The 12234-nt window shown below is 38.2% G+C and overlaps 1 pseudogene; it reads right to left on the bottom strand.

The window, feature by feature from the left end:
* Positions 1 to 2989: 2989 nt before the first annotated feature.
* On the bottom strand, positions 2990 to 4269 carry LOC124088388 (claudin-6-like; annotated as a pseudogene).
* Between the last annotated feature and the right edge of the window lie 7965 nt (positions 4270 to 12234).

A 12234-nucleotide genomic window follows, 5' to 3' on the forward strand; every position in this document is an offset into this window, starting at 1 on the left:
GAGGAAAAATATAAAGTAAGAGAAGAAAAAAATTTAAAAGAAAAAATAAGAGAATACACAACAAAATTGTAATATACTATTCAGACTTCCCAGTTCCTCCCTTTGCTGGTTTTTACTTTTTTAAAAAATGTCATTCTTATGGAATATTTTGTTAAGAATGTTCTAGAGTGCAGGCAAATAAACTGATGCATGAAAAATATTTAGTTTTAAAAAATAGTAGAGATATGAGAGAGAAAAAAGAAGAAAAGAAAAAAACTCAATGTAAAATTAACAGTTGTTTCTGTTGGAGTTCAAAAGTTTCTCAGCTTCCCCTCTCAGCCTATAGGTGGTATTGTCTGAAGTTTGATGGTAGCTCCACCCTCAGGATGGTGAGGGTTGCTAGGGTAGAAAGGTTAGTCCTGGAGGCGGAGCTCCTGGAGGAGAGGTATAGCAATTGTCGGTCCATGTTGGAAGGCTGTATCCCAGGAATCTTCTTTGGGTTCTAATCATGTGATGTAGGAGCCTGATCTTAGCCCCTTACATCATCTGTGGACCCCACAACTCCTGGTCTATGATTTACTCTCCAAACTCAATCTATCCAGCCCCCACCCCTGCCCTTTCAAATTCCCAGTCATGTACTTCTCTCCCAGGCCATCCTGAGGACTGAGTGCTGGGAACTATGTGCCTGTCATGTAGCACTGTTCTATATTAGGTGGATCAAGACCAGGTACTGAATGCTGAACCAGGTTGGTAGCTATGGCAAGATTGGGAGACTGGGGATTGAGGAACCAGAGGGCCCCCTGTTGGGTGCTGGACCTGACAGGACCAGGGGATCAGTGGATGATGGACTTGGGAGGGAGTCAGGGACCAGACTGGTGCTGGGGCCCAGTGAGTGCTGACCCAAGTGGGCCTTGGAGCCCAGTGGGTGCAAGACCAGACGGCTGGGCAAGCCAAGAGCAAGATGTCATCACACCCTCTTCCAACCTTCTGACCCGCTGTAGCAGCCCCATCTGTCCCATGCACTTCAGGACTCAAGGAGCTGGGCAGAGCTTAGCTCTCTCCAGCCTCTCTAACCTGTGTTCCCCCAGGCAAAATGCTCCCAATTTCTGACTTTCCACAGGATTGCTAGGCTCAGACAGGCCTATATAGACCTCAAACTCACGGATTTGGCCTCCTGAGTAGTTGGGACTACAAATGCACATACTGCTCCCATTCAAGGATTGGGGTGGGGGGAACCCAAAGCAATCAAGGACAAAAAAAAAAAAAAAATGAAGGAAGCCAAGCACCATGGTGCATGTCTATTATCCCAGGGACTCAGGAGACTGAGGCAAGAGTATAACAAGTTTAAGATAACTCTGAGCAACTTAGTGAAACCCTGTGTCAAAATTTAAAAATTAAAAGGAGGGGCTGGAGATATTTCTCAGTGGTAAAATGCCTGCTAAGCGTGGTTCAATCCCACCCCCTCCAAAAACAAAGGAATAAAAAGGACTGGGGATGTAGCTCAGTGATGGAACCCCCTGGATGCAGTCCACAGTACCTCCAAAAAGGAAAGACACAATAAAAAAAGGAACCCTAAGTATAAACTGCTGAATGAACAAAGTCAGCCTGAAAAGACTACATACTGGATTACTGAATGACTCCTCAGTGTAATTATGAAAAGAACAACAAATTCCAGCAGTAGATACAGATATATTCTGGAAAAGGTAAAAGTAGAGAGATAGGAAAAAGATCAGTGTTGCAAGGGCTCAGTGGGAGGGAAAAATTGATGAATCATAGAATAATTTAAGGTAGTGAACCTATTCTCTATGATACTCTAATGATGGACGCATTTGTCAAAATCTGTAGAACTGTATAATGCAGAGTGAACCTTTAGGTGTGCAAGTTTAAAAAAAAAATTAGCAGTTCCAAGAATCCCAAGAAAAAATGCAAACTGACAAGTGAGCCTAACTGTATTTCAAATATAGGAAGCAGGAGATTGCAGAATGGTGCTTACAAAGTAACTTTGCAAATGAACTGAGTAAGATTAAAGGCTAAAGGAGCTGCAAGTAAGTACTCTAATTGGTAAGACTTTCTCACAGCAGTTCAGGTTAACAACAGATACTGCTGTACATGAATACAGGAGTTAAATAAATAAGCAGATGGAGGGTACTGGAGACATCATTAGTAAGAACTAATTTTATCAAGAAACAGATGCTAACACGTGGAAATATTTATACGTTATACATATGTGTACATACAGATTAGTGTACATGCATATCTTTCTTCACTGTCAGTTAACATAGAAAAGAATTTTACTCAGAGAGTGTATGAGAACAGGACATACTAGAACTCATTATAATATTATTGCAATTTTTTTGGATAGGCTTGGACTTTCCATCCTTCACACTAATAAACACATACCCAACTAAATGCAACGTGTGATCCCAGATTGTTATCTTTTTTTTTCCAAATTAACAAAGCATGTTTTATTTAGTAAAACCTCATGAGTGTGAATGTGGGACAGACATAGGCAAAGTGTGCAGGATTGGAGGTGTGGGTGGAGAGTTTATGGCACTGTTGGGACCTGACTCAGGCAGGAGATGTGGTAATGATAGAGGAGCCAGTGGTCAGAAGATGGGGTGGACAGTCCTTTGGTAATGTATCATGAAGCTTTCTGAGGATGAGGAGAAGCCTGACCAGGAAGGGGTATAGCTATCCCTGCAAGTCTAAGGAAACTCAAGCACCCAGCAGCGGCAGGACTCTTGCAGACCATCTGTGGTCACAAAGGCCAGAGCAGCGAGCAGCCTCTACATTGATTCCAGAGCTGCAGGTTGGCTCTCAAAATGGGTATGCTAACAGTGAAGAAAGATTTAAACACTCAAGCATCATCTCTTTGGCTTCATCATTCAAAGATGAGAAATGTTAACAGCAGAGCCCAAGTAAAAGTCTAGATCATTTTCATTTCAGTTATCAAACAGATTTTAAAAGACACCTCCTCCTCTCCCATAAAAAACAGCAAAAAGTACTGGGCGTGGGGGCGCACACCTGTAATCCCAGAGGCCGAGACAGGAGGATCACTGAGTTCAAAGCCACTCTCGGCAACAGTGAGATCCTAAGCAACTTAGAGAGACCCTGTCTCAAAATAAAATATAAAAAAAGGGGATGTTGGGCTAGGGTTGTCGCTCAATGGTAGAGTGCTTGCCCAGCATGTGTGAAACACTGGGTTTGATCCTCAGCACCACATATTAATAAATAGAATAAAGGTATGGTGTCCACCTACAAATACATACACACACACATATATAAAGGGGATGTTAAGTGCCCCTGGGTTCAAGTCCTGGTACCAAAAAGAAAAATTAAAAAAAAAAAAAAAACAGAACCCCAAAGTTGTCAGACATCACCATCTCTTGATGGGTTCAATTCCGGGACCAAGTCTCCCTAGCCAATGGAACCCTCATTCCACCCCCAACATCAGATATAATTTTTGGTGAGGTACTCAGAGGGTTCCCCAGAGGGATAATACAGGAGAGATGCTAAATAGCCAGCTAGGCAGTTGTTGGAACCCTGGGACTCTCTAGAAGGGTAAGTACAGCACAGCAATCCTCTATACAGCAGCAGAGGTTCCCAGCTCTCACTTTTGGGCCTTGGTCACCAGGGGGCTGTAATGGATCAGGACCCCAGAGATGACAAATTTGATCCCAAAGATGAGCACTAGGTGGATCTTGAAATCCTTATCTACACAGGTAGTGCACTTGGTCCTGGCCAGGAAAACCAGCAGGCAGAGTAGGGTCATAAGGATGGTGACAACAGAGGGGTGCACATTACAAATGGCACACTTTGCACTGTATCCAATACTTTGACTCTGTCAGACATACACAGCCGTGCTCATACCACCTTGGCCTCCACAATGTGGTTGCCAGTAAATGTAGTCACTTTCCACATGGGCAGGACTTAGGAAACCAGGGCCTTCACCCCTCCCAGCAAAGTTAGGATAATTCCTAGGATTTGCAGACCAGTAGAGGCCAATACAAGGTTGAAGAGGTTACAATGGGGACCAGAGAGATCCAGAGGCCAGGTGTGGGGTTGGGGATGGAGACAAGGTTTTACAAGAGGCAATGATATTACTGGACAACTTTGCCTGCGGACAAACCCAACCCTCTATCTGGTAGGCAGCAGGCCCAGGCATCCTAGCCTGAGGTAGAGATGGGGAGTGCTCAGGCAGGGCTGTAGGGACCCTGGTTGACTGACTTCCCAGCTACCACTTATTAGCCTTGTGACTAGGGAACTTACCCAACTTTCCTGAGCCTCCATTTCCTACTTTGACAAATGGATATAACAAGCCTACATTATTTTAGTCTAAATGTCCTAAGATACAAATTAAAGAACACATTATTTTTACGTTACTGTTACACCCCCCTGGGTCCTTAAGAAAGCAGAAATTAACACTGTAAGGGTTGTTTCATATCTGATTCTCTCTACTCCACATCCTTTGAGCACCCAGAAGGCCAGGTGAGTGGGAGCAGGGGTGGCTAGAAGCTCTCGCTGTGAGACCCAGAGGCATCTTCTTATTTTTGTGGTGCTGGGGACTGAACCAAGGGGCTCCCTCATCTCAGGCAAGTGCTCTAACACTGAGCTACATCTCCAGCAACACATTTTTTCAATGTTGCCAATTTTTTTCCCTCAGAAAATTACAACAAATACTACATATTTTCTTGATTTTACATTTAATATAATTTAAAAAGAACATATAAATGATAACTAGAATAATACTTTCTAATAAATACTGAAATGGAATAATTTTTACAATATATTCAAAAAATGAATTCAAACATAACAAAAATTGTATAAAATCTGTCTGATTCTGTATCACATTAAAATCCAATTGTTGATTTGAAATATTAAAAAGTTAAAATGTCTAAACAAGCCAAGAAGAATTATATCTAATCTTCAAGGCAGTAGATTTTTTTTTCAAAATTTAAAATTAACAGCCACGTTTATAAAATGTGTGTGTGTGTATACAATTTCTTGGGTACTGGGGATGTAACCCAGAGGCACTTTACAATTGAGCTACATCCCCCAACCTTTTTTATTTTGAAACAAGGTCTCACTAAATTGCTGAGGGCCTGGTTAAGTTTGTGACGCTGGCCTTGAACTTGGAATCACCATTCTCAGCCTCTTGAGTCACTGGGATTACAGGCATGTGCCACCACACCCAGCAAAAGGTTATATTTTTAATTCAACATTTAAATTGAAAAAACTTGCAAAATTCTTCCCCAAATTAGTAACAACAAAAGGGGCTGAGGTTGTGGCTCAGTAGTAGAGCACTTGCCTGGCATGTGTGAAACACTGGGTTCAATCCTCAGAACCACATAAAAATAAATAAAATAAAGGCATTGTGTTCATCTACAACCAAAAAAAAAAAAGAATTTATTTATACACACACACACACACACACACACACACTAAAAAGGTATTTAAAAGCCTGACTTTAAAATGGGATGTATAAATCATCTTATTAAATGGGTGTTAAACATAATATTGGAAAAATATGCATTATACAGCACTAGTTTCCATCATTAAAATGAAAAGCAATAATGAAAAAAATCTTTTTTCCAGTTTTAATTTCGAAAGACAATGTATGGTCTTCTATTCAAACCTATTTTAGGCACAAGCTTTCACATAAATACACATATTCCATCCAAAAAATTGATCTTTAATCAGAAGCTATACAAGTTGGTACATAGCATTTACTGAACAGAAGCTATTTTTAGAGTTACAAGGGCTTATGACTTTTATGTGTACTAAAAGATCTTGGTTTCAGAAGACCCGCCTTCACTCAAGAGGGGCTCTTTCTTCACCTTCAGCCTCCAGGTTTTTCAATTCTTAGGCTGTGAACTGGGAGGAGAGGCGCAGATAAAACTATGTCACCACAGAAGAATGAAACAGTTGCTCTGGGTATTAACTGACTTCAAGTTGTTGTCCTTAGAATAACATATTTAGCCTTTTTTACCTTTTATATAAATCTTTCAAAAATCAATTTGTTTTAAACAAAGTTACCATATCTTAATTAGTAATAAAACAGACTCCCTTAGAGAAAAGATGAATGGCTTGGAATTGTGAGGAGAATTTCTCTGAAAGCCCTGGTGATAAGTCCCATGAAGCTTACTATGAAATTTTAAGTCTGAAAATGGTGCTATAATATCCTGTATCTCTTAAAACTTTCTCCAATAATAAGAAAGTACATGAGAAATGCAAGAGTGGAAAAGTTAATACAAAACTGGGAAAATAAGCCAGGAGTGGTGGTGCATGCATATAATGCCACCTTCTAGGGAGGCTAAGGCTGAAGGATCTTGAGTTCAAGGCCAGTTTGGGCAACATAGTAAGACTCTGTCTCAAAAAAAAAAAAGGTGGGGGGGGTGTGAAAATGGGAGAGTGCCTGGGAAGGAAAAGAACATGATTGAAACTCGGGTCATCAAATGTAATGAAGAAACAACACACTATGCTTATGATGTCCATGTACAAATATGTAACAATGAATCTGAATCCCATCATTATGAATAACATAACTCACCAATAAAAATATGGAAAAAAGAAAATGAAAAAAACACACTATGCTACTTCTTTTCTAATCAGAAATTGCCCAATTCATGTCCTGGTTTTTCTGTACCAAAAAACATTTTTCTTTATTAATGATATTACAGAGAACATTTGGTGGGGTATAAAAATTACAGTGGATGGGCTTTTGCTTATTTTTAAAACTATTATTAAAAAGAGTACCAAAAAAAAAAAAAAAAAAAGAATTGAGCAAGGGACATCCATCACAGTCTGTTACATATCTATCCATAGCTGGCTCACTCTGTCAAAGAGGAGTGAGGAGTTGAAGATGCATACCATGAGTTAGAGATTCTGTTGCAGGGTGAGAAGTGCTCTCCAATGGGCAGAACCCACTTAGGAAGAACTGCCTGTTTGTCTAGCCAGCTCAAAAAAGCTGACCTATCTACAGAGGTGCTTTTCTTTCTCCCCAAATCAGCTTTGAATCTCAATGAAACATACAAGGAGTCTCAAAGAGAATAAAAACACACAAACACCAAGAGAAATAAGAAATGCACAAAGGATTACAGCTGAGATTTAGTCAAAGAAATAAAGTAAGACAAACTTGTAAAATATACTATTCAATGCTACAGAACAAGAAGAAATCACTACACAAAGATGGTAGAGGTTATAAATGATCATGTTTGGCAAAATGCTTCAATACTACCATTAAAATGTGTAAAACATTAAAGGACATGATAAATATGTTTTAAAAAAGAAATAATCTATACATTACCACTTGAATAAGAAAATATTTAGAAAGCAACACCACCAAGAACAGAAAGGGTAAGAAGTAAAGCAAACCCAAGTTATTGTAACAATTGAAGAGTCATAGTGAACAGCAATATAGATACAGCGACATGATAGAAAATCAGGATATCCGGGTTGTATGTTTCATATCCCACACATAGGGATTCTAAAGTGAGGGTAGGAACTTAACACAAAGGCACATACTTTGGCATCACTAAAACTGAACATTTAAAATGGACTAGAAAAAATATAACATGTTAACTATAATGCTTCATGGGAGACGGCAAAGAAAACTAGATGAATTTTTTTCTCTCATTTTTAAATCATTTGGACAGGTTATAACTTTGAAATCATGTAGAAAATAAATTGTTACTTACTTTAAAATTCGATTGAGTAGCAAAATCTTAAGAATTGGAAAATAAATATTTTAACACTTTGAGTATATATATTCATAAACCTGGAAAGGCCAGGCAAATATACTTAGTACTAAAGATAAAATAAAATTAGATAAGCAAATTTGCACAGCAAAAGTCAAACCCATTGTGTACAATAGATTATAACAAAACAAAACTTGTTTACACAGGCATGCAGAGCTTTGAGGGCAACCAAATGGGTGATTATGTAGGGAAAAGTACCCAGTCAAGAGCTAGCTGATAACCAAGCTGAGGCATTCATCCTCCTTGGGCACATGACTGACATCAATTAAAATGTTTACTAAGAGCTCTGTGAAAATTATAAATACCTGTAAACATGAAGTGCAGTTGTTCTTCTATGTAGTTCTCTGGGAAATATTTGAATAACTCTTAAGTTCCTACAATTAAATCAAAAGCTTCATTGGTTTTGTTTTGCTATTCATTAAACAGGTTGGCAGCTCTTGAACTGTAAGTCCAGATTTTTCAATCTGGTGTCTTTGCCATTTGCTATTGCTGCTTGTTCTGGCTCAGTACTTGGATTCCCTAAGCAATGTTTATGAATTCATAGATAATCACTCATTTAAAAAATAAAATTAAGGGACTGGGGCTGTGGCTCAGCAGTGGTATACTTGCCTAACATGTGTGAGGCACTGGGTTCGATTCTCAGCACCATATATAAATAAAAAAAAAAAAAGGTCTATCAACAACTAAAAAATAAAAATTAAAAATAATAATAATAATTTTAAAAGTGGGTAAGGAAAGATTTGGATTCTATTAATAATATTTTGTTTTTTAAAAAAGAAAAGCAAAAATAGGATCGAATTGTCTTCAAATACCACATCTCAGAAAGCAGGTTCTCATTGCTGTCTCGATTATATCATCCACAAGGAAGGAAAAAGCAAACTTTGCATTTTAATACCTCAGTTAACCAATTTCAACAAAATCTGTGAATTTAAAAAGTATTTAGTTGAGGCACCAGTGGTTAAAGGGTGAAGGTAGACTTCTTCAGCAGTTTCTTCAGGGGATAAAATTGTTGCATGAACATGATGAATTTCATCATCTAATTCTGGTTCTTTTTAAATTTCTTCTTGATTGTACCTCACAGCTATAAGATAAAGATTAAAATTTATGTACTAACCAAACTGGGCTTCTCAAAAATTTGCCCTAAAAAAAACCAGATTTCTTAAAATCACATTATCATAAAATACTAACACTCTCTTATATGTGAAAAAAGATTTGCACTTAGGCTTATGGCAATATAAATCTGTTCATTATCATAAAAATAATGCTGTTGTAAGCAAATCTTGGTTAAAAAATATATGGCCATGTCTCAAAGGAACTTTTTTTAACCACTGCTTTTTTTTTAATTTTTTAATTTGTTCTTTTTAGATATACATGACAGTAAAGTATATTTTGGCGTATTATATATACATAGTTTAACAAATTCTAATTAGGATCTATTCTTATGGTTGTACATGACGCAGAGTTACCCTGGTTGTGTGTTAAAATCTAAGGACAGGAAATTTATGTTCCAGTTAATTCTACTGTCTTTCCTATTCCCCTCTCCACTCCCTTCCCTTTGTTTGCCTTTGTCTAATCCAATGGACTTCTATTCTTCCCTTCCCTATTTTCCCTTCTTGTGGATTAGTGTCCACATATCAGAGAGAACATTTGGCCTTTCTTTTTTGGGACTGGCTTATTTCACTTAGAAAGTAAAAAGTTTTTACGTGGGGATATGGCTCAGTGATAGAGTATTTGCCTAGCATGCATAAGGCCCTGGGTTCCATCCCCAACACTAAAAAATAAATAAATAAATAAGTCTAAGGAATAATGATCTTTTTTAAAATCAAATTTTTCTTTTTTTTTTTTTTTTGGCGGGGGGAGGGGGAGTACTGTAGATTGAACCCAGAGGCACTTTACCATTAAGCTATATCCCCCATCCTTTTTTTGTTTTGAAATAGGGTCTCACTGAGTTGCTGAGGATGGCCTTGAACTTGTGATCCTCCTGCCCCAACCTCCCAAATCGCTGGGATTAAAGGTATGCTTCAACTGCACCCAGCTCTTTTCTTTTTTGAGATTGAGTCTTGGTATGTTGCCCAATCTGGCTTCAAACTCCTAGACTCAAAAAATCCTCCTACCTCACTTTCTCTTCCAAATGACTGGAACAGGTAGAGTCACTGCACCTGTCTAAAATCAAATTTAATAATATATACCTAAGGGTACTATAAAATTTATGTTTCAGGAAAATTCATACATAAAACTCAAAATTACTAATACATACCACTTAGTTAGCTAAGCCAAAGCTATTTAACATCTAAAGAAATAAATAGAATGTCATAAATTAAATTTAGCCCCAATACTTTTTTTCTCCAATATTTTCTATTAACTATAAAGAATAATATTTGCAATTTTCTCAGAAGTAACATTCAGTCATAAATGCCCGGAAATGGAATTACTTAAGTCCATAAGTAATTTTAGGTTTCACAATTCTTTTTTGAATAATATAAATTATGATAATTTGCTGGAAACCGTGAGATGTTGTTACCAGAGGCTGAAAGTCAACTGTAGAGTGACCCTGGGTCCTCGGGTATAATACCTATGATTAGGAAAATTGGCCTGGCACAGAAACAAGTACAACAAGGCAGGGATGGTAATTAGAGCAAGTTTATTGCAAGGTGAGGTAAAGACAAGAGAAAGTGAGATACCCTAGAAAGAGGGGTGGGCAGACTGGCTAGGGACAGAAATGCACAGCAATGGTTAGGCTGTAGGCTTTTGTTAGGATATGGTGCAGTGATGTGAAACCTTGGAGTGGCAGTAAGCACACTTCTTTAGGCTGGTTCCTTGTTCAGCTGCTGCCCATTAGGGGGAAGTCATATGCTGCACTGTGTAAAAATTGAGGGCAAAGACCTATGTACTGGAGTACCTCTCTCTGGCCTAGCACCATGGGTGAAGTTTTTATAAAGGTCAGCTGACTCTTGGAGCAGCTTGCAGGTGCATGCCCAATCCTAGGAACATGATGTGTGCTCATCAATCTACGGAGGAGTGTGACATGTCCTTTTGTGGAATATGGGGAAAGGGCATAGTCAATGGTACTATTCAGTGACTCTGAGTAGTCTTCCCATCTTCCTTAGATGGATTTCTTCTATAGCCCCCTCACACAAAAGGGGTGAAACAGGTATGAATTATGTCCTTATGGCATCACATGACGGCTATTAAGTCCTCTGAGTCAGTCATCAGTCAGGAGTCTTTTTACAGATGTCCCCTTTGGTTTCTTCTATTCCTGCTCATCATTAGCTAACTACCTATGATAATGATATGTCTACATTAATATCCATTCATTATTCTCATGTCAAAAATCATCAAAAGAAAGTTCTCTTTCAATTACTTTCCACTTTAACCCCAGTTCACCATCTAAAGAAGTTTACCAAGATAATACCAATCCTATCACTAGTCACAGAAATCATCTATAAAAGATTGTTTCAAACCATCTTTCTACATTGCCCACAATTTAAACAATAGAGATAGAAATTCTGCTCCATCTTTAAAGAAACAGAGGCTATTACTACGTTGAGTAGTTTCTGTATGTATGTGTGCTTTATAGCCAGTATATAAAGAACTTTTCTAAATTGCTATATTTAATTTTAAGATCGATGATTTAAGGGGAAGAAAGTCTATGGTATGTTTCGAGCAGAATTAATGATTATTTTAAAATACTTAAAATGAGGACTAATAATTTTTAAAAATGATTAATGTTAAGAGAAACAATGTAAAAAAATCATAAGGCTCTAGAGTGGATTGGCTCAACCTGCTTTTAACATGCATTCTCATAACACAGAGGTAGGAAAGTCAAACACTGTTAATTCCCAGACTCCCTTATAGAGAGGGTTCCAGATACAATTGGTGCAATCAATCAGGAGCACTCACTTGAGGTTTTCCTCTGAACAGAGTTACATGGAGAGAGAAGCAGAACAGGAGGTATCCGTTTTCCCGGCACAGAGCATGGCAGAGGTCGTGTGGTTCTGGAGTTGTCAACTATTCACAATGTTCTAACCCAGCAAGTGGCTTCCTGATCTGGCAAGCAGCTTCTTGACTGTTCCAAAGTCAGCAGCTCCTTTGAAGGTACACTCTTGTGACGTAGTTTCTAGAAGTCCAGCCTAGGTTTGTATCTTCAGAAGATATCTGAGAATCTCCCAAAGATTCTGTGAGCGATCTACACTCCTTAATCAATACCCTCTGTTTAAAGATACAGAATAATCTTCTGAAGGAAGATCCAACTAACTACAACCAAGAATCTTGACAAAGACAGGATTTGGTATTAAAAATTTGGTAGTAAAAATTAAAAGTAAAGTGCAGCAAGTAAAAGCACCTTAAATATGGGGTTGGCACAGAGTTCATAGCTCAGTTGATTTGATCCCCAGCACCAAAAAAAAAAAAAGTCAGAAGGTGGGGAATGGCATAGTTGAGGAAATAGGACTTTGGGCAATGAGACCTCCTGCCAACCAAGGTTAAGGTATCTGACAAA

The sequence above is a fragment of the Marmota monax genome, unplaced genomic scaffold (assembly GCF_021218885.2).
Source record: "Marmota monax isolate L192 unplaced genomic scaffold, Marmota_monax_Labrador192_F-V1.1 WCK01_AAM20220418_F8-fsc00061, whole genome shotgun sequence".
In the NCBI taxonomy this organism is placed as follows: Eukaryota; Metazoa; Chordata; class Mammalia; order Rodentia; family Sciuridae; genus Marmota; species Marmota monax.